At 44.6% G+C, this 26624-nt stretch overlaps 1 protein-coding gene across 2 annotated transcripts in view; it reads left to right on the forward strand.

The window, feature by feature from the left end:
* Positions 1–348: 348 nt before the first annotated feature.
* The window catches only part of TTBK2 (tau tubulin kinase 2), a 206603-nt gene continuing 180327 nt past the window's right edge, over positions 349–26624 (forward strand). For both annotated transcript variants that reach the window (XM_090033330.1, XM_090033332.1), the window contains exon 1: positions 349–629. The gene's annotated coding sequence lies outside the window, so the exon portion shown is untranslated. The remainder of the gene's footprint in view (positions 630–26624) is intronic.

Consider the following 26624-nt stretch of genomic DNA (forward strand, 5'->3'; position numbering starts at 1 on the left):
GGAAGAGCGAGCGCGGGTGACGCAGGGGCGGGGCGGTGGCTGCGCCTGGCTCGCGGGTCGGTGCCCGCAGCGCGTGGGGGGGCCGCGGCCCCGCCCCTCCACGGGCCGGAAAACTACAGCCCCCAGGGTGCGCTTTGCTCGCCCGCGCATGCGTACAGCCCTTTGTGACTGCCCCGGGGTTCTTAGCCTCTCAAGCAAACCAGCAACCCCGGCGGCCCTGCCCACTCGCTCCGTCTCACTGTCGCGCCAGCCGGCCAATCACGCGGCTCGAGTCTCAGCGCCTGTCCAATCAGCGCCCGAGGGGGGCGGTGCTGTCGCCGTTAGGTGGCGCTCGGCTCGGCTCGGGGAGTGGAGAGCGGTGCGAAGGCAGGAGCGACCCGGTGGGGACTGCAGTGGGGATGGCAGCAGCAGCGGCGGCGGCAGCGGTGGGGTTAACCCGGCTGGCGGGGGCCGCGGGTCTGGCAGCAGCGGCGGCGGCGGCGGCGGCGGCAGCGGCGCCCCATTAAAGCACTCCCGACTGCTCCCCCTCCCCCCCTCCCGGCGCCGCATCACCATAGAGACGGCGGGCGCCGCGCGCGCCATGGGCAGCGGCCGGAGCTGCGGGGCGCAGCGGTAACCCCCGCCCGCAGGTGAGGCCGCCCGTGGGTGTGCGCGGGGCCGGGGCTGGGGGCGAGGAGCGGGCGATGGACAAAGATGGGCGCAGGGGGTGTCACCTTGAGGCTGCGCGGGGGCCGCTCTGCGCCGAGAGGCACAAAGGAAGCGGCGTCCGTGCGGGGCGAGGGGCCGCGGGAGGGGGAGGGGCGGGGAGGCTGCGGGAGCCGAGAGATCATTTAACATCATTGGGAGACATCGATTATCGGGCGGGGGCGACCGCTTGTTTTCTAGTCGAGCGCCCTTTAAAAGCAGCTGACAACAATAGCTGCGCAGCGCTCCTGTCCCCAAGTGCGGGCTTCCCTTTTTTGGTTTTTGGTTTTTTGTTGTGCTAGTCCTCCATAGGCGATGCTGCATGAACGAACACGCACGCAGGCCGTGACATCTCGGTGCCGCACCTGAGAGAGACGCTCAGGCGATTAGAGGTCGCTAGCTATGGGCATGGTGTTGCTGGCCTCCCAGCACTGGCTTCCCACACTGAGTATATTTGCTGTTCATGGGATGAAACCCAGTGACTGAAACTAGTTGCTTTTTCACTGCAGCTCCTCAGCTGTATGCCATGAAATGCACTAGCACAAGTTTTTGTTTTTTGTTTTCCCTAAAATTTAACTTATTTCACAGGTGCTATTGTGCGTGCTGGTTTGGTTTGTAAAGGCTGAACAAAGTGGTTGATGACAGCCATGGAAAAGTGACTAGTATAATGCACATTATTTGGCTCTCCAAATGTTATTTTTGGCTTGGTATATCCAAATATTGAATGAAATAATCCATGGAAATAGTTACTAACTGTATCCAGAAAATATTTCTGTTCCTTGATTTTTCTTTTCTTTTTTTTTTTGATCTGCTATTGTGGACTTGATAATCTGTGTAACCCCTTTAAACCCTTTGTAAGTATGGAAACATAAGAGTAAATGTTGGAAAACATGTCAGTCGAAGTTCTTGAGACATTAATTAGGTTTGGCGAAGTAAGGTATTACTTACTGGATGTTGCTTTTTAAAAAACATTCTAACACTGCAATTTTCAGAGGGGTCTTTCAGTGATTCAGTCAAAAGAGCTTACATGTATCATGAAATGAAGGTTGGAAAAGGAAGTATTCAAAAAGAAAATATTTTCCTCATCCACAATCACATCTTAATAACTCAAATTTTCATAGTAAAAAAAAAAAATCACATTGGACACAGCCAGTTATTTCTCTCTGTGTAATGTTAACTATCCACTTGGAACGCAGAAAGCACAAAATTTAATAAAAATTTGATTTGTATTCTCTAGTTAAACTGGTCTTGATCAAACAATTGGCATGCATTGAGAACTTGAAAACTGGTTCTGTTAAATCACTACACAAATCTGTAGAATTTGGATAAATAGAGAAACCAGCTATCCTTTCAATTTAAGAAAATACCATCCTTTGCAGTCTTGATGGGATGACCAATATATGGACCAACCACTATTCCTCCTCCTCCTCCCCCCCCAACTCTTAAAACACTCTCTACTCAAGTGACAAAAATCAGCCCCTTCTGATTGATGTCACAGATGACTGTGCTGCTTCAAGAAACTGAGAGCATCAGAATATACTGGGCTTAAGAGTGTGAGTGTACTATTCCTACAGATGTGCAAGAGTTAATTCAGTTTTGCAGGTTTTATTACACACCACATGTTTAAGAGGTCCAGGAACTGTAGGTTATGCATCGGTTAAAGATGACTTGCCATCAACCAGGTAACATACTGATTTATTTATTTTTGTTAGTGGTGAAAGAGATTTATTCAAAAGCTCTTAAAGAGACAAATGAAATAGAGAAAAGGTATTTAATTTTACGTTTGTTAACTGTTTTGAACATTTTAAAAGGGATTGAACATCTAATTTATCTCTAGGAATTTCTTTGTCTCATGTATTTCACTCAGTGCAGACAGTAGAACTAGACAGAGCAAATTCACTTGCTGCTTTTCCATGTCCCAGCCCCAGTGCTTTAGTGGTTGGTGCTGCATAGCTGCAGAACAATATCTAAATAAAGGTCAGGTTCCCCATCTTCACTGAAAACCTTAACAACCATATATACAATTACGTATAGTGTCTAAATTGACGCTGTGCCATGTGATGTCCCTACTTATTTTCTTCTCTGAAAACTGCATTCAGACTTTTACTTGGACAGTGTTTACAATCAGATTTACACTTTGGAAAGTAGATAAATTGACAACTCAGTTTTTTGGGTTTTTTTGACCATTAGACAACTTCTTCCATTTTTCCACTTACTAGATCCTAGGGTGTGTGGTTAGCCCTGTTACACTCTTGATTCCAAGATGTGCAGTAGGGAGCTCCCAAGGGAACTCCATAGCTATGAAAGGTATTTTGTTTCAGAACGTTCTAACCTCTTCTCATTTTGTGTCTTGTTATGAAAGAACTGAAATCACAGAAAGGTGGACACATTTTTAGTTGAGGAAAACAATCCATTATATAATACATAGTATAATTTTGTTAATGACTAGTGTTCATCAGCAGGCAAGCTCAAATTTTAACCCATACTCCCAGACATAAAACCGCTTACTGATACCAGTTGTTCTAAGGAATCACATGACCTTGTTTGCGATGTGATAGTCTTCTGAGCATCCTCCCTCTATAGCAGAAATTCATTTAAAGTTGAATGATGATGCTTTCAAAATGGTGAAACCGCTCTCCAGTTTCAAAATTAATTTTCCCTAAAGCAGTTTTAACTGAGTATAAGACTAGTTTTGTTTTCTGCTAATGGACTCTCTTCAGCATTACAGATAGCATCAGAAACATCTAGAAAGCTGTGCGTTTGTTAGGGTTGTCATCATTTCTTCCCCCTCCCCCTCAATTTGTTGTACCATAAAAGTTGACTGGTTTCTAAAATTTTACTGTTTTCAGATTTACAAAATAAATCCTTGTTCAGTCACTGAAAGTTAATCTTTACTGGTTTTACCCTTCTTACGTGTTTATTTTGGCTTAAAATATATGTGGCAAAAAGTTAGCATATAGTGCTATTTAGAGTTATTTCTAAGGTCAGAACTTTACACTTCTGACAAACATAAGTTACTTTATATAAGCATTTAATACAAATATTTATTTTTTTGTTTGCTGTTTCAGTATGGATTACATAAAAAGCTATAATGGCTTTGAGGAAGCACCTTTGTCTCTTAGGTTAATAGTGGGAGTAGGTTTGTGTCTGTTTACTTTGCAGATAATGGCAAAAGACTTTCTTGGCTTAGATGTTGACTTTTTCAATGTGTAAAAAATTTACGTGACTTACGCAGTATTGAGATCCATATATACACAAATTATCTCTAGTAAAAGGTAATCAAAAGGTCTCTTTTTTGATAAACTAAGAGCTGGACTAGTAGATCTAACATGGTCTACAGTCAGGACCTGTTGCAACTTGGGTTCACATGATAAAATTAGATTCCTTGACTAATAATACTTTATATTTACATTTTTGATGATTTCATACAGACTTTCCAACCATGTTATCCTAACTACTTGCTTACCATTCATAGATTTTAAGGCCAGAAGGCTAATAATGCATAATGCAGATCAATAGAATTTATCTGAATTAATTCTGGTTCAGTAGCTGTGCTTTGAATTGAAGTGCATCTTTCAGGGAAATAAAAAAAATATCTAATAAGATGGTTTTAAAAGTGAGTGATGGAGAATCTTCCATATACCTTGGTAAATTGTTCCACTGCTTAATTAGTATCAGCCATCTAAAATCTCTGAATTTCTCTAGCATCAAGTTCCAGCCATTGGATCTTGTTATACTTTTGTCTGCTAAAGTGAAGAGCCCTTTATTACTGAATTTCTCTACATCTTGTGGGTACTTCCTGCTATAAAGTCACTCCAGTGTTTTCCTTGATAAGCTAAAGAGATTAAGCTCTTTAAACCTTTCGCTATCTGTAGATTTCTCAGTTTTTAAATACTTATTGTAGGTCTCTTCTGAATACTTTCCAATTTATCAATGTGCTTCTGAAGTGTGGATACCAGAGCCAGTCATAGTGTTCAGGAGCACTCATGCTAATGCCAATTACAGTGATAACATACTCCATGCTCTGGCCTGTATTTCTCTGTTTATATATCTGAGGATTGCATTTGTCCTGTTAGTTATCATGACACTGGGATCTCATGTGCAGTTGGTTATTTGTTATTAACGCCTACTTTTTATTTAATTCTTGCTTCCCTGGATAAAGTCTGTCTAGCAAGAGTGGCCTGCATTCTTTGCTCCAAGATGTATGACTTTCCAGTTAGGGGTAGATCTGGCATGAGGGGAAAGAGGGTTGGGCATGTGCAGCTTGAGGTCTCTAAACTCACTGGGTTCTCAGTGTGGGTGCTGCCACAACCTCTGTTAGCGTGGCTGCTGCGCACCTTCCTCTGGAATCTGCATGTGATTTGGCTGTATTGGATTGCGTAAGATGTGACTGTTCTGTATCGGTGACCTGTTGTCTTCAGCATTTACTACTGCCTCAGTGTTTGTGACTTTTGCAAACTTCATCAGTAACGGGATTAGTTGTTCTCTGAAGTCATTAATAAAAATGTTTGTAGTATAGTGCCAATACATGAAGCCTGCAGAAGCCCACTAGAAATACAGCTGCTCAGTAATGATTCCTGTGTACTTTTTGAGACCTATCAGTTTTTAATCAATTTTAATGTGTGCCTTATTCGCTATTTTCAGTTGTGTTTTTTTATTTTTAATCAAAATGTGTATAGTAAGTTAGATGCCTTACTGAATACTAAATACTTTACTAAAACATTAGCTCGACAAGAGCAATTTTCAAAAACCCATGTTGAATGGCATTAATTATATTACCCTCTTTTTCTTTTATTACTCAAGTCCTAATCATGCTTTTCCATTTTTTTTTTCCTGGGATTTGTATCAGTCTATCAGGTGTATAAATACCTAAAGTCATCCTGTTCATTCTCACCTTCTCCCTCACCCCGTTATTTTTAATGTTAGCCCAACATTAGATATTTTGAAATCCTTTGGAACCTCCCCAGTTTTTTTAGGATGTAAATATCAACATTAATAGTTCATATAGCTCCTTGGAGAGTTCTTAAGTCCTTTTGTATGTTATTTGGACCTGCTGACTTAAAATTGGTAGTTTTAGTAGCTGTTGTTTCCATTTCAGCAGTAAAGAAGGAGAATAAAAGTATTCCTCTTTCGATTTCATGTTCCTTTGTAGACATATGGCTACATCATCACTTTTGTTCGATACATCAGTATTTACTGAACACCTTTTCTGCATTACTTACAGTGGTATTGTTTCTATGAAAGAATAAATTAATCCCACTGGTAGAGTTCACTTTTCTAATGTAATTAAGATTCCTTGTTGTTAAATCTGTACATAAGATTCACCTTGTTGCTTCTGTTTCTCTTAACAATTTATTACACTTCCATAATGGCGTGTCTACCATATGTTCTGGATCAGTGGTTCTCAACCTTTTTTGTACCAGGACCCATTTGTAAATTATTTACTGTGTTGGGACTGGCCACTGATGTTTAAGTAGAAAACGTACAAGTATTTTAGCCCCAAATAGTTATTACATGTGATACTACATTGCTGTAGCAATGCACTATAGCGACCTGTGCCCCCGCCCCCTTCCTCCACCACACCATGGACCAGGGGTGGGCAGTTATTTTGGGCCACTGACTGAGTTTTGGAAAGCTGTCAAGAGCTGCATGGGTAGCCTCACCCCTTGACATGTGCCCTGCACCCAGTCACTATCTTGGGACCAGAAGTCCTACCTCTGACCTTTGCCACCAGAAGTCCTTCCCATACCTCTGGAAGTAATCCTTCAAGGAAGAGGGTTTGCTGTCTTATAACTGGAAAAAAAACCAAATCATATACTAAAAATCAAATACCCATAATAATATACTTTAATTCAATTAAAATTTTTGTCTTGATTTGTGTATTTGTGCTGTATATGTGGAAGTGGTAGCATAATAGCTCAAAATGCACTGTTACTCTTGTATAGGGGTGGTGGGGTTTGTGGGGAGTTGCATGTGTGTGGAAGAGGATGTGGCTGTTGGGTTTGTGGGAAGGGTTGGAGGGTATGTGGGGCATGCATGGGAGCGCCCTGCGCACTCCCCACTAAGCTGGTCAACACCTGCCCCTGCTCTGCAATAGCACAGAGTCCGAGCATGCTGGTGTAGTCACTTGGATCCAACTTTGAGGGAGCCTTCCCAAGCTTCCAATGCCCCATGTCGGGTCTGTGCCAATTTGTGATGCCCCCAGTGCCCTCAGCTGTACCCCTGTGCTGCCAGACCCTTCCTGGATAGCCCATGGTTTCTGGCAGCCTCAGGAACCCTCAGAATGCAAAAGTGTCCATAGGACTAAGCCTGCTTCTGGTGAAGCCCCCTGACTTGCCCTTAGGTCAGGGGCAAGCTGCCAGGGGTCTCTTGGCCCCTGATGTGCAGGGCATTCCCCTCCCCCCCCCCCCGATGTGGCGCCATGTCCCAGGGCTGGCCATGGAGGGAGCCAGCTGGACCCTTGCTGTCACAAGCCTTGCGGCCACCTTTGTTAACAGGGATGGGGCCCACAGTGTGGGAAGGGAGGCAGCACGGAAGTTACAGCCCATGCCTGAGGCTTGGGGTGGTAATGGCTTAGCTGCCCCCACAAGTGGCTCTGGCAGGCACTGCTGCCCTGGGGGGAAGGCCCAGCCTCCGCACCCCTGGATGAACGGGGAGGCTGCACCAGGAACTGGAGTGGGGCCGCAGCCACTTCTTTTGCTCTGGAAGCTCCTGTGGCTGCGAGGAACCAGGGGACCCCAGGGAAGTTCCTGGGCAGCTGTGGGGCCGCACAAGCTGGCAGGGATCCGGCTCGGGGTGCAGGAAGCATGGGGAGGTGGTGCAGAAGTTAAATTGCATGTCTGAGGCTTGGGATGGCAACGGCCCAGCTGCCCCTCTCCATAGGTGGCCCTAGCAAGCACCACCGCCCCTCGGGGGAAGGCCTGTCCCCCCCACAGGGGCTTGCCCCCAGCCCCAGGATGGGCAGGGAGGTTGTGCTAGGAGCTGGATTGGGCCCATGGCTACTTTTCTGCTCTGGAAACTTCTGTGTTCTTCCTGTGCCCCAGATTGGGTCTCTGTCAGCTCCTGTCACATCCAAGGGCCCTGGGTGCCCCCTGTGCTACCCCCGTGGGTCGGACAAGCCCTTTCCTGGCAGCCCCAGGCCTCCTGGCGGCAACATGAGCTGCCAGAGTGCAAATGTGCCTGTGGGGCCGATTCAAGTTTTTCTGTGGCTGCCTGGTCCTGGGGCAGGCTGCCAGGGAGGTGGGCACCTGCCTGGACAGCCTGGAGCCCAATCCTTTTGCCTATATGGGCAAGTGTAGGATTGGGATTGTGCCTGCTGTTCCTTGCCTGACTCTGGGGCTGGGGTGGGGGGGCCTGGGAGTGAGTGAGCACAGCTAGGCAGTGCCCTAGGGCCAGCACCAGTGGGGCCCAGAGTGGGAGGCAAGAGCCCGGGGTGTAGCTCGTAGGGCTCTATGGATCTGGGCTGGGCTGTGCCAGGAGGGAGAGAGAGGGGAGCTGCCCCACTAGCCCCAGAACACTGGTGTGGGCTCATACCCCCTCACTTCCAGCCCCTGCCACAGCTCCACGGTCGGGCAGGGACCAGCATGCACAGCAGTCCTCCCCTGCCTCCTGCTCTTACCTGAATTTCCTGTTCCAGTGTAGGCACAAGCAGTCCCATGGTCCCAGGCCAGAAGCCTCTGCTAGGCAGGGGCTTCTGGCTGGGAAGTGGGGCCTGGCCACACAGGCCCTGCTGTGGCTTCTCCTGGGTCCTACTACCCCTGGATCCTGTCATTTTTGACAGGAGCCAGGGGGAGATAAATATTTAATTTTTAAAAAAATTTTAGGGGCCCTGTGGGCCAGATAGAATGACCTGATAGGTTGGATCCAGCCTGCAGGCTGTATTTTGCCCATCCCTGCCATAGACTTACCTGCCAGAGGATGCAGTAGTTGCCTGGGTGCCGCATGCATGTGTGTGTACCTGATCATTGTCCTCCCACTCCCCCCAGGCTGCAAGGGGAAACCTACTCTTTCCCACATTTTTCTCTTTTAAAGGAGAAAAATCTGTGATTTTTTTTTCCCCCACATTTTTCTGTGATTGTTCATGACCCTCTGATATATTCTTCTTCTGATATATATTAACCCACTTTTGGGTTGTGACCCATGGGTTGAGAAACGCTGGTCTAGATGGCAGATTAGGGGTGGTTTAAAATTAGTGTGTGTTTGACCCTGCTTGGATTACTCAGCATCTATACAGACCATAATAAGCTGGGTCGCCTTTATATACAATATAATGCAAGATGTTTTTCTTTACTGTCTGACTAGCAATTTTATATTAGCTACTGCAGCCATTGAATGATTTTTTGATTTGAATACACTGACTGTTTTTCATGGGGTATGCACATACATCCCACACTATTGATACTCAGGGTTAGTATGGAGGTTAGTTACTGCATTAGCTGGGGTTGATCACTAATCTTGCAAAGCCTGGAGAAAATAAGAACAGAAGATCAAAGAAGATGGAAGACTGAGAGTGGCTGAAGCATTACTGAGAGGAGCCTTTTACAATAACAAGGCTCAGGGAAGCTGCACAGGTAGGGGAAGAGAAGCCCGAGAAACAAAGTGAGAAAGTAATCCCTTAAGAGAGGCTAGGTAGAAAGCTGCCCAGGGAAGCTGTGAGGAACTAGGAGGGGGATGAGCAGGACATCAGCCCTGGTTGCCAACTTGCAGGGGATGTCAGTATGGCCTCCTCCCCCTGGAGTCTTTGCCATGGGAAGTGCAGCTATGTGCAACTTGGCCAGGAGCTTGGAGCTAGGTACAGCCCCATGCCCAGTAGCATACCTGGGGGCAGAGGGGATTTTGAATGGCAACATCCCAAGGAGGTTTTGTCATGGGAGGTGCAGTCTTGCAATTGGAGGTGGGGAGAAGATGGGGTACTGGGGGGATGGGCCTAGGGAGCCTGCACTGCTGTTTGGGTTGGGCTACTGCAGTCAAGAGACTGCATTGCTACAGCAGTGACTGCCACCCAAGGAGAGCCTCCTTGGGTAAAATTCCCTCCCTGTGGCTGCAGTGGTTTGCATAATCCCTGTACCCCAGCACCAGACACTGAAACACCTTGCTGTGCTTCTGTACTGAGGTAAAACTGGCTAGAACCTGGAGGAGTGGGTGGGCTTGGATTTTCTCCTACTAGCCCTCAAGCAGAGGGTTTGCTGAAATCTGGAGAAACTACCGTGGTATGCCAGTGCTGCTTCTGAGACTCAGCCAAGAAACATGCCCTCACCCACTTGCTCCTGATCTGCATGTGCCAAACTCAGAAATGTGGTAATGAAACTGCCTCAGTCTCTTGTCTCCAGCATGCCTTTTTTGGCAGTAGGTCTGGACTAGTTAGAGCCTACAGGCACACCAAAGTCAAGGTGTACAGAGCTGTTTTTATTTCCACCCTACTGCGTGGTGCTGAGTCATGGGTCTTATGTTGCTGCCATATACACCTCCTTGAGCACTTCCATCGGCACTGCCTCTGCACCATTCTCAAGGTTCACTGGAAGGGTTATGTCTCCAATGTGGAGGTGCTACAAAGAGCCAATACCACCTGGATGGATGACAAAGGCTGTGTTTTATGGGGGAAATGACAATGGGGAAATGCAACAGAGGGGTCCCACTCAAGTGCTTCAAGGACACTCTGAAGAGGTCCTTTTCTGCCTGTGTTATTGACCACAAACTGTGGGAAACAGATTGCACATTGTGATGTCTGGCAGCTCCAAATCAAAAAGGCAGCAGCCTTTTCTGAATGTTAACACAGAGCCAGCATTAAGGGGAAGAGGAGTAGGAGGAAAGATGCACCCTTATTTAGTAGCAATCGGCCATTCATGTATAACTGCTGCAGCAGGATTTGCCTCTTTGCAGTTAGATTGATTAAGTCACCAGCAGGTCTGCAACTGGTGTGGACAGTTACCTTCCTAACATCTTGGTCTGCGAAGACCTGTCAAGAAGTGGCTTTACTTCATCTTCCTCATGTGCAGAATGGGAATGGATAAGTGAGGATGTGCTTCTGAGAGAGACTGAGAGTGCTACGTAAGTGGCATAGACGGAGAAAGTCAACAGATCCATAAGTTGAGTGGCAGTTGGTGGCATAGAAGGAACAACTAAGACAAGTTTATAACAGTTCTTCCCAAAGCTATGGGAGGTAACTAGTGAACAAACACTGAATATGGACACCATCCTTTTTCTTCTGAACTCTTGTCATCCCTTTGATTCTGGATGAATTTTCTGAGTCACTCAGTTTGAGTAATTTTTTTAAGTTGCTCCTTAGGTCACTCTTGATCTCTTAATGATAAGATTGTTGTATGGATATCCTAGGTACCAAATGTTTTGGACTATAATTTGATTTGTCTTATTTATTCATGTATTGCATGTCATCGTCAGTTCTGCTATTCATGGATGATCTGTACCAAAGCTCATTGATGGGTCTTGAGGTAACTTAAAAGTCCAATCCTTGAGCCACTGATGCATCCACAGAAGTTGTCTTTCTGCAAGGGAGGGTAGGCTGCAGGCTGGGACTCCTCTTCTTTTCCTTCCTCTATGCTCTCTCTGCTTCTAGTGCAAGATGCTTTATCTTGAAACAGGCTTCCCCTTGGTTGAGGTTGCCATGCCATTAGAGTTGATTAACAGCCAACTACTCCCAGCTCTTGATGTCAGTGTTTGTTCTCTTGAGGTGTGCCTTCAAACGTGTCTTTGTAGTGTTTCCTGAATCCACTGTGAGATCTCAGGCCACAACTAATCTGGGAGTAAAGCATTTGTTTTAGGAGTCAAGAGTTGGGCATCTGCGTGCAATATCTGGTCCAGTGAAGTTGGTGCTTAAGGACTCAATGCTAGTAACATTAGCTTCAGAAGCATGCTGGTGTTTGTGCAGTGATCTTCCCATTTAATGTGGAGGATTTTTTGGAATTGTCATTGATTATTCTCCAGGCTCTTGAGAGGACAATGGTAGGTCACCCACATTTCACATCTGTAGGAGAGAATGGGGATTACAGCTGTATTATAGACATGGATCATGGTATCTTTCTGTAGGCAGCAATCAATAAAAATATGCTGAAGTAGTTTCCCTAAGGAGGCACTTGCAAACTGGATCCTGTGCTAGATATTTTCATCAGTGTTCACTCTCTAAGAGGTGGCTACTCAGGTAAAGGAAGTGTTTCACTACCTCCAGGGTCTTGTATGGTAATTTGAGGAGAGGGGTCACATTCATGGCCTGGAGCAGGCTGACAGAACACTTTAGTCTCCTCAATTTTGAGACAGACGCTCAAAATTTGGTAGGCTTCAAGAGATCCAATACAATAAGGAGGTTTTCCTCTGCGTGAGCAAGGATGGTTCAGTCATCGGCATACTGAAGGTCAAAGAGGTGGTTTTGAATACTTTCAGTGAAAACATTATCTCAGATTGAATATCTTTCTATCCATTCAGTGTCAGTTGTAGAAGGGAAGCAGTCCTTAATGAAAAGCAGGATGACAATTTTAAAAAACCCCCAAAACCAGAATTGGGCCTATGCCACAGCCTTGCTTGACTGCAGTTTGGATGACAAATTGAGCTATCTCTGGTCTGCTGTAAAGAACAGTCATAGTCATCTAGTTACAAAAGAGCCTCAGGACCTTGATGTAGTCTTTGGAGCATCCAAACCTGCCAGTACTTTTCACAAAGTTTCACAATTGATGGAGTCAAAGGTCTTGGTAAGGTCAGTGAAGGCCTTTTTATAGAAGTTCTGATGTTGTTCCCAGCACTTTTCCTGGACCTGGTAGACAACAAAGATCATGTCAGTTGCCCCACAGGATGGTCTGACACCACACCTGAGATTCCAGCAGGATTTGTTCAGTAAGTGGTAGAGGATGGTTCAAGAGGATGTGGGTATTTTCCCTGCTGTGGAAAGGTTTATACTTTGATAGTCTCTATGAATGGACGTCTCTCTTTTCTTGAAGATGATCATAATGTTGGCATTCCTTAGGTCCCCAGAGATTTTCTTGTTCCAATTCTGAAGAATAAATTTGTGGAGACTCAGTGCTGGTTCCTCACTTCCAGCCTTGTAGATTTCAGCAGGTATGCCATCTGATCCGGTAGCCTTATTGTTCTTGGTTTCCTTAATGGTATGCCAGAATTCTTCCAGGATAAGAGGGTTGACAAGGGGTCAGTGGATGGACTCGATACTACTGGTATCACTTACAGTAAACTCACAGCTCAAGCGTGTGCCCACGTGCTCTTTTCTTCTTGCTTGAATAAGGTTCATTGTCTTCGAGGAGCATGAAGCCATCTTGTGATCAGAGGAAAGTAGGACTGGGGGAAGCTGGACTGTAGATGGCTTTCATTGCTTGGAAAAATTATGCATGTCATGATTGTCAGCATAGAACCAAATCTCCTTGGCTGTACCTTACCACCACTGACTTCTGATTTCCCAGATCCTCCTCTGAGCTTCGGCTTTGAAGAGCTAACGCATCTCCTTCTGCTGAGATGAGTTTTCATTTTGCCAAGCAGAACCAGTCCTTCTCTTCCTGAAGAGGGTTTGGATCTTGGCATTACTCTCATGAAACCAGTCTTCATGTAAGTGGGTGGTATAACCAATGAATTCAGCTCAGGCCATATGGAGAGTGGTTTTAAACCTCTTCCAAAGTTCCTCAATGTTGCCTTTGTTTGTGGGCAGGGGAGAGGGTTTTTCATGAAGACACTCTTGGAGGTCCTTATAGACCCTTGGGTCTTGAAGAGGTGTGGTGTTGAGAGTCCTTTGCATTACTTCTGGCTGTTTTTCAGTGTTTTGGAGTAAGCTGGATTTTTATAATGGATTTGAGAAGATGACAATCTGTCCAGCAGTCCTTGTGTGGCTTATGGGATATAGATATCCATTCAGTCACGGGCTCTAGCAGTAACAGAGTAGAGGAGGTGCCAGTCCTTAGAGCAAGGGTGTTGTTTTTTTTTTCCCCTTCAGGTAGTCCTATATATGTCACTGTCTGAAGATGGGATTCATAATGACAAGACTGTGTTCTGCACGTTTGCTCAGAAAGATGCCACTGGAATGGTCTTTCCCCTACTCCTTCCTTCTGAATGGTGTTACTCCAGAATTCTTTGTCATTCTTGACGGTGGTGTTGAAGTCGCCAAGGAGAATGATCTCGTCTTCTTTTTAAGTGTTAGTCAGAATGTAACAAAAATTGGAGTAGAACTGTTCTTTAACATGGTCAGCATCAAGTATTGGGGTGTATGCCCTAATGACAGTGGCGTACTGGTTGTTGCTGGGCTTAAGGTATTGGGTTGTAAGACGTTCGTTGATGCCCACAGAGAGCTCCACAAGTTGACTAATGAGCTGATTTTTTGATGGTAAAATCAACACTGAGACTGTTTCTGTCCTGGGCTGGTTTCCTCTTCCAGAAAGTGTACCCTGCATCCTCTTCCCTCTGCTAAACCTCGTGGTCATTTTGTCTCACTCAGATCTGCACTGTCAATATTGTATCTTGCTAGTACCTTGGAGACTGGCAGTTCTTTCTGGTCATTCACTGTGTTGGTGGTCCATCAAGGTGTGGCTATTCCATGTTTTGAAAATCGTTGTTTTTTTTTTTATGTTGTTTTCAACTGCAGAGAGAGTGGTCACACTGCATGCAGTTATCTATCTAGAGGATTTCATAGACATTAGGGCTGGAAGGGACCTTGGAAGATCATCAAGTCCAGCCCCCCTGCCCAAAGGGCAGGAAGTCAGCTGGGGTCATAGGATCCTAGCAAGATAAGCATCCAAACTTCTCTTGAAGGTGTTCAGTGTAGGTGCTTGAACCACCTCCAATGACAGGCTCTTCCAGACCATGGGGGCATGGACAGTAAAGAAATTCTTCCTTATGTCCAGCCTGAAACGGTCTTGCAGTAGTTTATGACTGTTCAACCTCATCATCCCTTGGGGTGCTCTGGTGAACAAATGTTCCCCCAGATCCTGGTGGTCACCCCTGATAAACTTATAGGTGGCCATCAGATCATCCCGAACCTGTGCTTTTCCAGGCTAACTGCTAGATTCACTGGTCCCATTGTCGCCACCACTGCTTTATCGCTTCAGGGCTTTTGAAGGTTGGTGCAGGAGAGCATGTTGTTTCTTGTGGTAGAAGCCTGTTATGACTTTTGTTTAATGTGAGGAAGCTGATGCATGGAAACAGCCACGTGATCTTGACAAGGTGCGGATTTGAGCTAGTGGCAAGGGAGAACCCTAGACGACAGATCTTGTTGCAGTCATCTTCTGTCTTTACAGCTGTTGAAATCCTGACATCTTCTGCCTCATCTGCAACTGAGGGCTTGGGGTTGGACCATAGTTTGTCTGGAACCTCCCCTCAGGCTTGTTTGCCATGGGTGATGCTGCCAGGAATGCGAGACTTTGGGCAACATAGCTCTGAGGGTCATTGGGGCACGCAAGCCACTCCATCACCTCAAGGTCTCAGTCTGCAAAAAGGATACTGGATGACCCCAAATAAGATACGCACCTTGTTTTGGGAAGGTAGACTAAAAAAAAAATTGTTCCTTTTAACCAGACTAATAAAAATCAGTTATCTTGTCTAAGACATTCACTTACCTTTTCCCCCAGAATTAGCAACTGAAAATTAAAGTGTGGTAAGTGATCAAGTAAGGTCTTTTCAGATTCTTTTTATAAGAATATTTCTCCAGTGCCACAGCACAATGCATTTCAGGACCTATGTCAGTCTGTTCCTTTACCTCAGCAGTTAGTTATTTGTTTGATATCTTACCTCTGTTTTACCACAAAGACTGAGGCTAATAATAATTCTTTTCTGTCAATATTTGACAAGGTGTACTTTCAGGCACTGTCAGGCAAGAGATCTCTCCCTCCATCTTAGCGCTGTGAAGAGCAGAAAGTTAAGACTTGTTTATTACTTAGCACACCGGTAAAGAAAAGCTAGATATAAATATAATTTTTGTATCTTTAGTACAGTCTCTTATTTTATGGCAAATCTCTTTTCCATTATGCAGTAGTCTTCTATTTGTTTTATCTCCAAACCATAATGCGTAGTTCAGCATTCTTGCATCCTTTTGTATGTTTACTCATTTTGGAATGGTTCTCCAATACAGTAAATTTGTAGCTCTTTTCTTCTAATTATACTGGTAAATGCCATTAATAATATATTCTCTCCTATAATAGATCTAGGGCTGAATCTCCTGTTTCCTTTTTATTTGCTTTCTCAGCCTCTCTGGTAGTCTTATTCTTGTTCTTCTGTTGCTGAGGATATGGCATATTCTGTTTTATATCACTACAGTTGTCTGTCTTGGACTTTAAAACAATGTTTTACTGTGTAGGGGAGTCATGAAGAAACCATAACATTTTGGTGTTTGAGCAGACATCCAAAAATACAGAAAGCTGTATATACCTGTTTGGAAATTGAGGGAATAAGGAAGGTTCGCAACCTCTTTTCTATTTAAAACAAACAAAACAAAACAAACAAACAAACAAACAAAAAAACCCCAGTCAATACAGTTCAAGAAAAGATGAAAATTAATATTCTGCGATGTGCAATCCTAAGCTTTTGTAAATAAAGACCATTCTGCAAACCGTGTATACAATGTCCATCGTTCAAAGAAATGGGGAAGACACTGAAGATTTGCTCCTGAAAAGCATAATAAATACACAAAACCTTAAAGTAAAAATAAATAAACAATTTATCTTCAGTGCATCCACTGGCAACCATCCTTTACTTTTACTTTGCACTGTACTTTTATCGTATCTAGAGATTATGCAGGGGAGACTCGAGCCCCACCCCCAAGACAGGGGCTGCCCCCTGTCTAATCTCAGTGGCAGGGCCCCTACCCCCCGCTCCCCTTTCACTTTGGAGCATTCCCTGTATACCTTAAGGGGTGTACCCTTCTGCATGCAGGATTCAGGGCAAGGCTGAAAAGAAGCACTGGGACCCAAGGCTGTACTGGGCATATGCTTATGATTAGCTGATAGTTGACATGTGGACTGGGGCAATCTCAGGTCTGGGACACATGCTATGTGTTCAACATAAGGCACTATACAAACTAGCCACAGTATACATGGAACATCTTTGTGGCTGGTTTGATTATTTTATGGCACCGTAAATTGGTTAATCATGTGGCATGTTGCAATTTGTGGCATGATTAGCACAATCACACTATAAATGTAAAGTCTGCTGCCTATACCCCCAGCTAGGAAATGCAGGCTAAATTCAGATTACTTATTAAATTACAACAAGGAAAACCAAACAAATTATATAGAAAAGTCAGAGTGCATTTAAATTAAAGTATGGAATTTCACATCAAGTGGTTTCCTACTAAAGAGGAGACAAGAACATTTGCCCCATCTTAAGTCTGTATACCTAATGCAATATAACTCTGGAGGTATTGGTTATCCCCATGACATGTTAGATTCTTGCTGCATGTGGAAGGGGCTAGTGAGGAGAGCGATGCTGTTTTGGCAAGTGCTGCAGTGGTATTGAACCTTAAGTCAATTTTACAAAATGTCTCGTCTTAATAGCATTCCCAGGAGACCTCAGAACACTAATAGCTGTTCCTTATGGTCACAAGTAGGTAAGGGGTCATGTATCACGACATTATGTATTTTCCTATAACTCATCATCTCTCTGACTTGCTGGTTAATAATACCCTACCAGACTTAATGCTTTTTTACTCTGAGTGAGCTTGTTAAAGAACAGTCTCCTCCTTTTTTGAAGAAACAGGACTTTTCAGTACTTTTGAAGTATTTTTTTTGGTATACTATAATAAATCCTATTTATAGTTTGACCTAATTTTCTGCAAGTTAACATTTGTACCTTGATAATGTTTTAATACTAAGGGATACATCCATAGTAATTATAGTAACTGATTTGAGTAAGATTGCACTTCTTTTATTAAAAAAAATTATAGGAGTTTTCAAGTCATGGTAGAGACAGTTCTATTGCAAATAACGCATTTTTAATTACATTGGTTAGGAATTCTAGCTTAAAACTTGTTTTTTGACTTTTATCAAATATTACAAAATTCCCACTTCAGATTTTTTTTTAAATAACCTTACATTTCAAGCACTACATATATATTAGAGAAATGGTGCAAAGAACTATGTAAGATTTCAAGCTGAAATATTGTACCGTTGTATGTTTTCTAAATCAAAGTAATTACAGTCAAATGCTGTAGGATAGTTTTGCCCTCTGATGGGGGAGGAGGCGGGGAAGATAACATCCAACACTTAGGACACAATTGCTGTTAGAAGAATAGTTAAATGAAGGAGCAGGAGAAATGGCAAATGATGGAGAAGTTATACAATAGAGCAGGGCTGTCCAACTTGTAAGGTCTCAGAGGCCACACACTGTGGGGACCATACCAGGCAATCAACGGGGCACTGGAGCATATGGACAGTCTCCCCCTGCTGCTCCATGTGTCTGTATGGCATGCCCCACCCCCGTTGCACTAGATACACGTCCACTGTTCTGCATGGTTGTGATTCTTCCCCCTCCTGCTGTATTGTGTGTGTACTCTCACAGGCACTTCTTATTGCTGCCTCCTAGGCAATAATTTTAGACCCTATACATTCAGAATAAGTTCAGTCAAGTGACTGGAATTACTTTGGATTTACACTGGTCTGACTTGGAGAAGAATCTCTGATCCTGTCTCTTTTTTTTTTTCCCCCCTCACACCTTCCTTACCTGGCTTTCTTACCACAAAACAAGACATTAACCTCTCTGAGTGCTGAGGTTAATCTTTACCTCCCGGGAACAAAGCCACAGAGTAACCAATGTAATGAATATGCATCTTTTTGAAAGGAGATTGCATAATAATACCCTAGGAATATAAAAAGTAATCGGGCAAAATTAAAAGGTCTTCAAAGAAAGAAGAAATCAGTGAAACGGAGCATGATTATCATAGAATTGTAGAACCAGAAGGGACCTGTGAGATCGTTAAGTCTGCTCCCCTGCCATGGGCAGGAAGTTGTTGGGTTCAGACAAGCTCAGCAAAGTGCCTGTGCCAGCCTCCTCTTGAACACCTCCAAGGATGTGTTCCAGATTCTGACGACTCCTACAGAGAGAAAGTTCTTCCTTGTATCTAGCCTGAATTTACCCTCTGTAAACGTATGCCTTGTCCTTGTCCTCCCTTGAAGTGACTTCCTGAAGAGTTGCTCACCTAGATCTTGATGTTCACCCCGATGTACTTGTAGGCAGCTATTAAGTCGCCTCTCAGCCTTCTCTTACTCAAACTGAACGGGCCCAGTTATATCTAATTGTAACTTTTATTTATGCAGAAGTCCTGGCGCATAAAAATTCATACAGTGGGTTGATAATCCCATTTTTTTTTATTCATCTCTCTATTACCTGTGCCTGATGCAGAGAGCAACTATACCTCCTAGAATGGTTTCAACCAGAGACCAAGATGGAGAGTAAATTCTTTCTTGTTGGTTTTTTTATGTCTCCTCCTTGAAGATGCTATTGCCACTACATTGGACCTTGGCTAATCAAAAGTAACTTTGACATGTCTTACAAACATTGAAGGGATTGGAAGATTGTGTAACAGCACCACTTAAAGATGCCTGCCCTCAAATTTGATGAAAATTACTGGGGAATTAGTAGGGATTCAAATTGGGCACATCGTGGATATGCCACAGTTCGATATGCATAGGATTTCACTCATTATCAGCATCTTGGATACCATAGGATCAGGGTGAAATTGATGTAAATAAAGTCAGTTTAATTTGCTTTTGCTTTTTCCAGTATCGCATAGTGAACTGTTTTTGTAGGAGCAGCTGGAAATACCAATATAAAACTGGAAGCTTTCCCCCCTGCATTAAGTTCTGCTGCTTTATAGTCATTACAACTGGCTTCTCTCTGACATTGGCAACAAAAGTTGAGGTGCCTCTTGATGATGGCCTCTCTCCCCTCTGCAAAATCTGAAGAGAAAAATAGTATTGGTATCTAGTTGCCTGCCCTCTAGTTTCTAACTTTTTTGTGTGAAGACTGTGCTGTGATAGTATATATGATTGACTGATGTTTAGATATCCGTTCCTGACTTCTCTACTGAACAGCAATAGCAAAGGCAACTGCAGAGCAAGTTTCCCTTCATAGTCTTGCAAATATGTTTCAACCACAAAATGGACTGATAGGCTTGCATGGCTATTTCAGTCCTTGGTTACTTTGCTGAAATTGTTGACAAGAGGCTGCACCCAGATGAGTGTGGCTATGTGGTGCCACAGACATGTCTACAGCACCACATATTGCACATACAGTTGTATTCTGTGCTGCAAGGGAGCAACGTGGGGTGGGGCTTTTCACCCCTGGATATCTAGGGGTTAAAAAAAAAACCCCCACAGGAAAACAAAACCCAGCGGTGTACTTGGGGCAGTGTGCACCACTCAAAACCAGAGCGGGGATGGCAAGAGCCGCACTACACTGCTAGCCAGGCTCTGTGCAGCAGGATTGCCACCGCTACAGCCCCAGGATGCCCCCAGGACCTCAGGTAAGGCTGCTGAGGGCAGCACAGTGCTGGCCCCAGCTTCCCCTACCCCACCTGGGGTAACTTGTGTGCCAGAAGGCATGTGGCACAGGCATTCCCTGGGGACAACTAGTGGTAGCACAGGATGTGCCACTGGTAGTTGTCCCCAGGAACCAAAGGTCCAAGCATGGGTGAATGCAGCCAGAGGGTCAACTTCTTGGTAACTTCTGCAATGTAGGTACCTTTTAATGAAAGACTGGCTGAGGCCACTAAACAGTTTAAGGGGATTCACTTTCAGTTGTGACTGACAGTTTGGACTAGATTTGAACCAGTAGCTCAGAAGTATTACTCTTTATACGGAGAGTAACCTCAATGATTTGGTACTCTTGTGTGGTAGTTATTTAAATGTGGGTTGCTGGAGTTTAATGTAAGGCTGAAGATTTTCCTGATGCAGGTGCTGAGGGAATTAGCTGGTGTCATTGCGGAGCCATTGGCACGGTTGTTTGAGGACTCCTGGTGCTCAGGCCAAGTCCCTGAGGACTGGAAAAGGGCCAATGTTGTCCCTATTTTCAAGAAGGGGAACAAGGAAGAGCTTGGCAACTACAGGCCAGTCAGCCTCACTTCTATCCTGGGGAAGTTCTTTGAAAAAATTATCAAGGGCCACATTTGTGAGAGCCCTGCAGGGGAAGTGATGTTGAGGGGTAACCAACACGGCTTTGTGTCAGGTCGATCCTGCCTGACTAACCTGGTCTCTTTCAGTGAGCTCTAACAAAAAGCTTAGATGTGAAGGAGGAAGTTGATGTCATCTTCTTGGACTTCCAGAAGGCCTTCAACACAGTGTCCCACCCAATTCTGGTGGGCAAGCTGAGGGACTGTGGCATTGACAAATACATGGTCACATGGGTGACAAACTGGCTCCAGAGGGTAGTGGTGGATAGGTCGAAGTTGACCTGGGAGGGTGTGGGCAGCGGAGCCCCCCAGGGTTCGGTGCTTGGGCTGGTGCTGTTCAACATCATTAGTGACCTGGACAAGGGTGTGGAGAGCACCATGTTCAAGTTCGCTGATGACACCAAGCTGTGGGGGAAAGTGAATACACTGGCAGGCAGGAACCGCATCCAGGCAGACCTGGATAGGTTAGAGAAGTGGGCAGATCTGAACAGGATGCGGTTCAACAAGGACAAGTGCAGGGTGCTGCACCTGGGGAGAGGGAACCAGCATTATGGTTATAGGTTAGGGGCTGACCCTCTCGGCAGCACAGAGGCAGAGAGGGATCTTGGAGTCAGGATTGACTCCAGGATGAATATGAGTCGCCAGTTTGACAAAGCAATAGGCAGAGCCAACCGCACCCTGTCATGCATCAACAGGGGCATCACTAACAGGTCCAGAGAGGTCTTGCTCCCCCTCTATGCAGCGCTGGTAAGGCTGCAGCTGGAGTACTGTGTTCAGTTCTGGGTGCCACACTTCAAGAGGGACGTGGAGAACCTGGAGAGGGTCCAGAGGAGGGCCACTCATATGGCTGGGGGCCTCTGTGGCCAGCCCTACAAGAAAAGGCTGAGGGACCTGAATCTCTTCAGTCTCCGCCAGAGGAGACTGAGGGGGGAATCTTGTGGCTGCCTACAACCTTATCAGGGGCCACCAGCAGGGACTTGGGGAAAATCTGTTCACCAGGGCCCCCCTTGGAGTCACCGGGAACAATGGCCACAAGCTGAGGGAGGATAGGTTTAGGTTAGATATCAGGAAGAACTACTTCACGGTAAGGGTGGCCAGAGCCTGGAATAGGCTTCCCAGAGAGGTGGTGCTCTCACCTTCCCTGGAAATCTTCAAGAGGAGACTGGGTAGGCACCTGGCTGGGGTCTTATGACCCCTGCCACCCCCAGTGCTCATTCCTGCCCATGGCAGGGGGTTGGACTTGATGATCTGTCTCGGTCCCTTCCGACTCATTGATTCTATGACTCTGTGACATTGAAATAACGACCATACAGGTACCAAATCATGGAGGTCTGTACTGGATCGTTGACTGTTTAGCTTTGAGCATATTTCCCCATAGTCTGTCTTTACTTTGTTTATGGCTCTTTGGATGGTAGTCAGAAAGCTCTCATGAATTCCTTTTCAGTTTGAATTTTTTTAGTGAATTGAAGGTAGATTATTAATAAGTGAAATAGTTCAGTATATTTTATAGAAGGTGCATGGAAGTTTCTTAGGCATGTCTGCAAGGCTTTTTATTGTCTTCACAAAGATAATCCTACTTTTATGATTGTGTACAGTTAATTTTTTTCTCATATTTGTATAGATGTCTATTTCTGATCTTGCAAAGACTGGGAAATCAATCTTAACATGTAAATATTTAGGCCTGAAAGAGGCACCAGAGGGGAAAAACTCAAAACAAGGAGGGAGAGTGAGCAGGAAGCCAAAACTGAAGTCAGAAAAAAAAGACTGGTCCACAAAAGGACCATTTTTTGAGTTTTGTGTGAGAAGAAGAAAAGTAAATTATGTAGCCACTTGCATAGCTATACAGTTGTACTTTTCAAGGAGCTGCACATAGTTTTTTGGAACTTATTATAAACTTTTGACTGGTGGATGGCTCATGTAAATCAAATCAGGAAGGGAAAACATTCAGTGCAAAGTAGATTAATAAGAACAGTTTTCCTTTAAAGTAGAATAAGGACTAACTCCTGATTAGCAAACTAATTAGGGGGCTTAGAAGGAGTTGAGGCCTTCAAGTCACAGAATTTGATCCAGAATATCTCTGCTCTGTCACTGTAAAATTCATTAGGTGCATATGCTTTGGAATGCAGATCCATAGATGCCTAAACCTAGGCTTCTGGAAGCACCCCAGTGTGGACAGCTAGGCAGCTGGCACCTGCCTCGACTCTCTTGCTATCCATATATGTGGAAGAGTGCTGTGTAAACTCCACCAAAGTCTCTAGTAGGTCCTGATCTGGTAGGTGTGCTCTTTGTAGTAGCTATGATATCTTTGTGGTTAGAGCACTAGTCCAGGAAACATGAAACCCAAGATGTAGGCCCTCCTGTGCTTTGCTCCCAGCACTGTTTATTCATTTTACAGTAGATCAGTGGTGCTCAACCTTCTGGCCTTGTGGACTGGATGAATGGCAGGGAGTTGGTCTGTGGGCCTAATTCAGCCCTGTGTGCTGTGTAATTTAATGTGCAGGGCCCTGTTATCAGGGTTATAGGGCTCCCCATGGGGCTGGAAATTTGGAAGCAGGGGAGCAGCAATTTAATGCTGCTATCAGTCCCCTGCCATCAAATTTCCAGATCCTTGGGGAGCCCTGTGAGCTGGACTCTGTAGGTTGGATCTGACTGATGGGCCCAGGTGTTGAGCACCCCTGCACTAACCCATTATATAAAAAGTGAGCACCACCACATCTTCCTTCTCCCTATCTTGCTTGGTTATATGGTTACCATCAGAAGAGAATTCTAGGCACTGCCATTGAGACCCTGATGTGCAGCCCTGAGAGTGGGATACCCAAGACCTGGAGAGAGGTAGGAGTTCAGCCATGCTCCTGTCAGCATTTTCTGTTGGTTAGTTCTGGATGGTTCCTTGCTTAGTGTCAGGCTCTCTGAACCATCCTTTGAAGTATCTAGCTCTTACTGTGTAGGGAACCTAAGCAATTAAACCTGTATCTTTGAACCATCTTCTATGGCCGAAAGCCTAATTTTTAAACATGGTGAAGTCTATTGGAGGTGCCCAACAAGCCTTAAGTGAAGACTGTGCATGGTGACCAACAAGTTTTCCTTATAGATGTGTAATTTGGCTTACTGTAGAGTAAATGAGTATTCTAACTACATGTGGGCCATCCCACTTCAAACAAATCTTCTTATTGCATGCTATGACTGAAAGTCTTAGTATCCCATACAGTCCTAATTCAAGTTTATACTCTTATTATCAAGGGCTTAGTTAGAAGTATTCCCTAGCTAGTCACTGGAGTAAGGAAAAGCATACCTTTTGGATTCATGGAGATCTCGCAACCAAGCATCTCAGTCCACAGAAATATTGCTATATGTAGTTTGCTAACTTAAAAACAAGTTAGGAGAATGTTTTAATTTAATCTGTAAAATTAGCTAGTTAGCTATTTAATTTAAAGTTGTTGTTAGCAGAAATAGATTTCATAGATTTCATAGACATTAGGGCTGGAAGGGACCTCGGGAGATCATCGAGTCCAGCCCCCTGCCCAAAGGGCAGGAAGTCAGCTGGGGTCATAGGATCCCAGCAAGATAAGCATCCAATTTACTCTTGAAGGTGTTCAATGTAGGTGCTTGAACCACCTTCAATGGCAGACTGTTCCAGACCTTGGGGGCTCGGACAGTAAAGAAATTCTTCCTTATGTCCAGCCTGAAACAGTCTTGCAGGAGTTTGTGACCGTTCGACCTCGTCATCCCTTGGGGCGCTCTGGTGAACAAACGTTCCCCCAGATCCTGGTGGTCACCCCTGATAAACTTATAGGTGGCCATCAGATCACCCCTGAGCCTGCGCTTTTCCAGGCTAAAGAGTCCCGTGGCTCTCAGCCTGTCATCGTAAGATCTGTTTTCCTGACCTCTGATCATGCGCGTGGCTCTCCTCTGGACTCTCTCAAGCTTCTCCACATCCTTTTTGAATTGTGGAGCCCAAAACTGGACGCAGTACTCCAGCTGCGGCCTCACCAAGGCCGAGTACAAGGGGAGAATGACGTCCCGGGATTTGCTCGAGAAGCATCTATGGATGCACGCCAGCATTTTGGTCGCTTTACTAGCCGCAGCATCGCATTGGAGGCTCATGTTCATCTTGTGGTCAATGATGACCCCCAAGTCTTTTTCTTCTGTAGTGCTAACCAATGTAGCACTGCTGAGCCTATAAGGGTGCTGCAGGTTTTTCTTCCCAATGTGGAGAACCTTGCATTTTTCGGTGTTAAACACCATCAGGTTCTTGTCCGTCCATTTGCTGATTCTGTCCAGGTCAGCCTGGATCACCCGCCTATCTTCTGGCGTGGATGCTTTGCCCCAAAGTTTGGTGTCATCGGCGAACTTGGCCAGTCCACTCCTAACTCCAATGTCCACATCGTTAATGAAGATATTGAACAGTATGGGTCCCAGGACAGAGCCTTGAGGGACCCCACTGGTCACAGGGCACCACGATGAGTGACTGCCATCAATCACAACCCTCTGGGTCCGACCATGAAGCCAATTTCCCAGCCAGCGGATCGTGGTGGAGCCAAGGCCACAACTGGGCAGTTTGGCCAAGAGGTGATCATGGGATACCAGATCAAAAGCTTTTTTGAAGTCAAGATATATGACATCAATCTCTTCTCCCTTGATCAGTTTATATCGCTAATAGTATGAGCTAATTACCAATCTACTGCAGAGGGAATTGTATACATTCATAAATGTACATGCTATGTTTTAACTGTGGAGTACAGAATTTTTTACTTTGGATTTAGGATTGTTAAAAAGAATTTCCTGAATTAGCAGTTGTTAAAAGTCAAGGAAATAGCCAGTTAAAACATTTATATTATTTTCAAACAGTTTGCCTAGGCAATCAAACATTACAGTGCTGAATTGACATCTAGTACATTCTTTTCCTGCTTTTAATTTACTTCACTGTGTACTGTCCAGAAAGCTAACACTTTGTGGGAAAGAGGAGATATATACTTGAATGTTTAGGAGCTGGAGAAACCATTTGGAAACTAAAAATAAAACAAAACAAAGCAGCCTTTGCCACAATCTTAAACCTTTTGATTTTTCTAGGTATTGTTTGCACATTTTGCATATAGAGTTACATACAGAAATCTAAAGTTTAGTTTCTGTGAAATAGCCATGTTGGAAACTTGATAGTATACATTTTCATACTTAAGTAAAGGATTTATTTCTTAGTTACGACTAAAATGGCTTGTTTGCTTAGTTATGGAACTTGCTAAATGCTTATGAAAAATTTTCAACCTACTTAAACTATAACATTAACCATTTGAGTCCATCTTCCCCACAGACGTGCAGAAAATATGAAAAATGATGATAAAGATAGAACTGTGGTTGTGCACTGCTTTGAGAAGGTGTGCGCTAATGCTAATTTCTAGGCCCTCTGTATTATGCTGTCCCTTTCTATTTTGCATGTGGTGTGGTACTTTTTTATATAAGAGATCACAAGGACAACACAGCTCTGTAACCTGTTGAATTGTGAGCTGGTTCCAGAACATGCTACAGGATATGGCCTTAATTCTTACGGAAAAAAAAGACATTTTGACTCAGGTTTGTTCTGCCCTCCAAATTTACTTGCCCTAAGTGAGCAGATAAATAGAAACTGGTAAGGCTAAATTCTGTATGTATAAAGGGGTTTGTCCGTAATGCTCTTGGCATACTCTGATTGGTTGTTTCAGTAAGCCCTGTGGTTGGCTACACAGACAACCAGTCAGGTGGGTGGGAGCGCTCTGTCCCTGCCCCCATAATTCTTGATGGGCAATTTGCTGCTAAAACATTTCATTCTTCCCTAGGTTGCCCAGTTTGCCATAGTTCTTTTGAT

The sequence above is a fragment of the Crocodylus siamensis genome, chromosome 2, assembly GCF_052110815.1.
Source record: "Crocodylus siamensis isolate JL-2025a chromosome 2, ASM5211081v1, whole genome shotgun sequence".
In the NCBI taxonomy this organism is placed as follows: domain Eukaryota; kingdom Metazoa; phylum Chordata; order Crocodylia; family Crocodylidae; genus Crocodylus; species Crocodylus siamensis.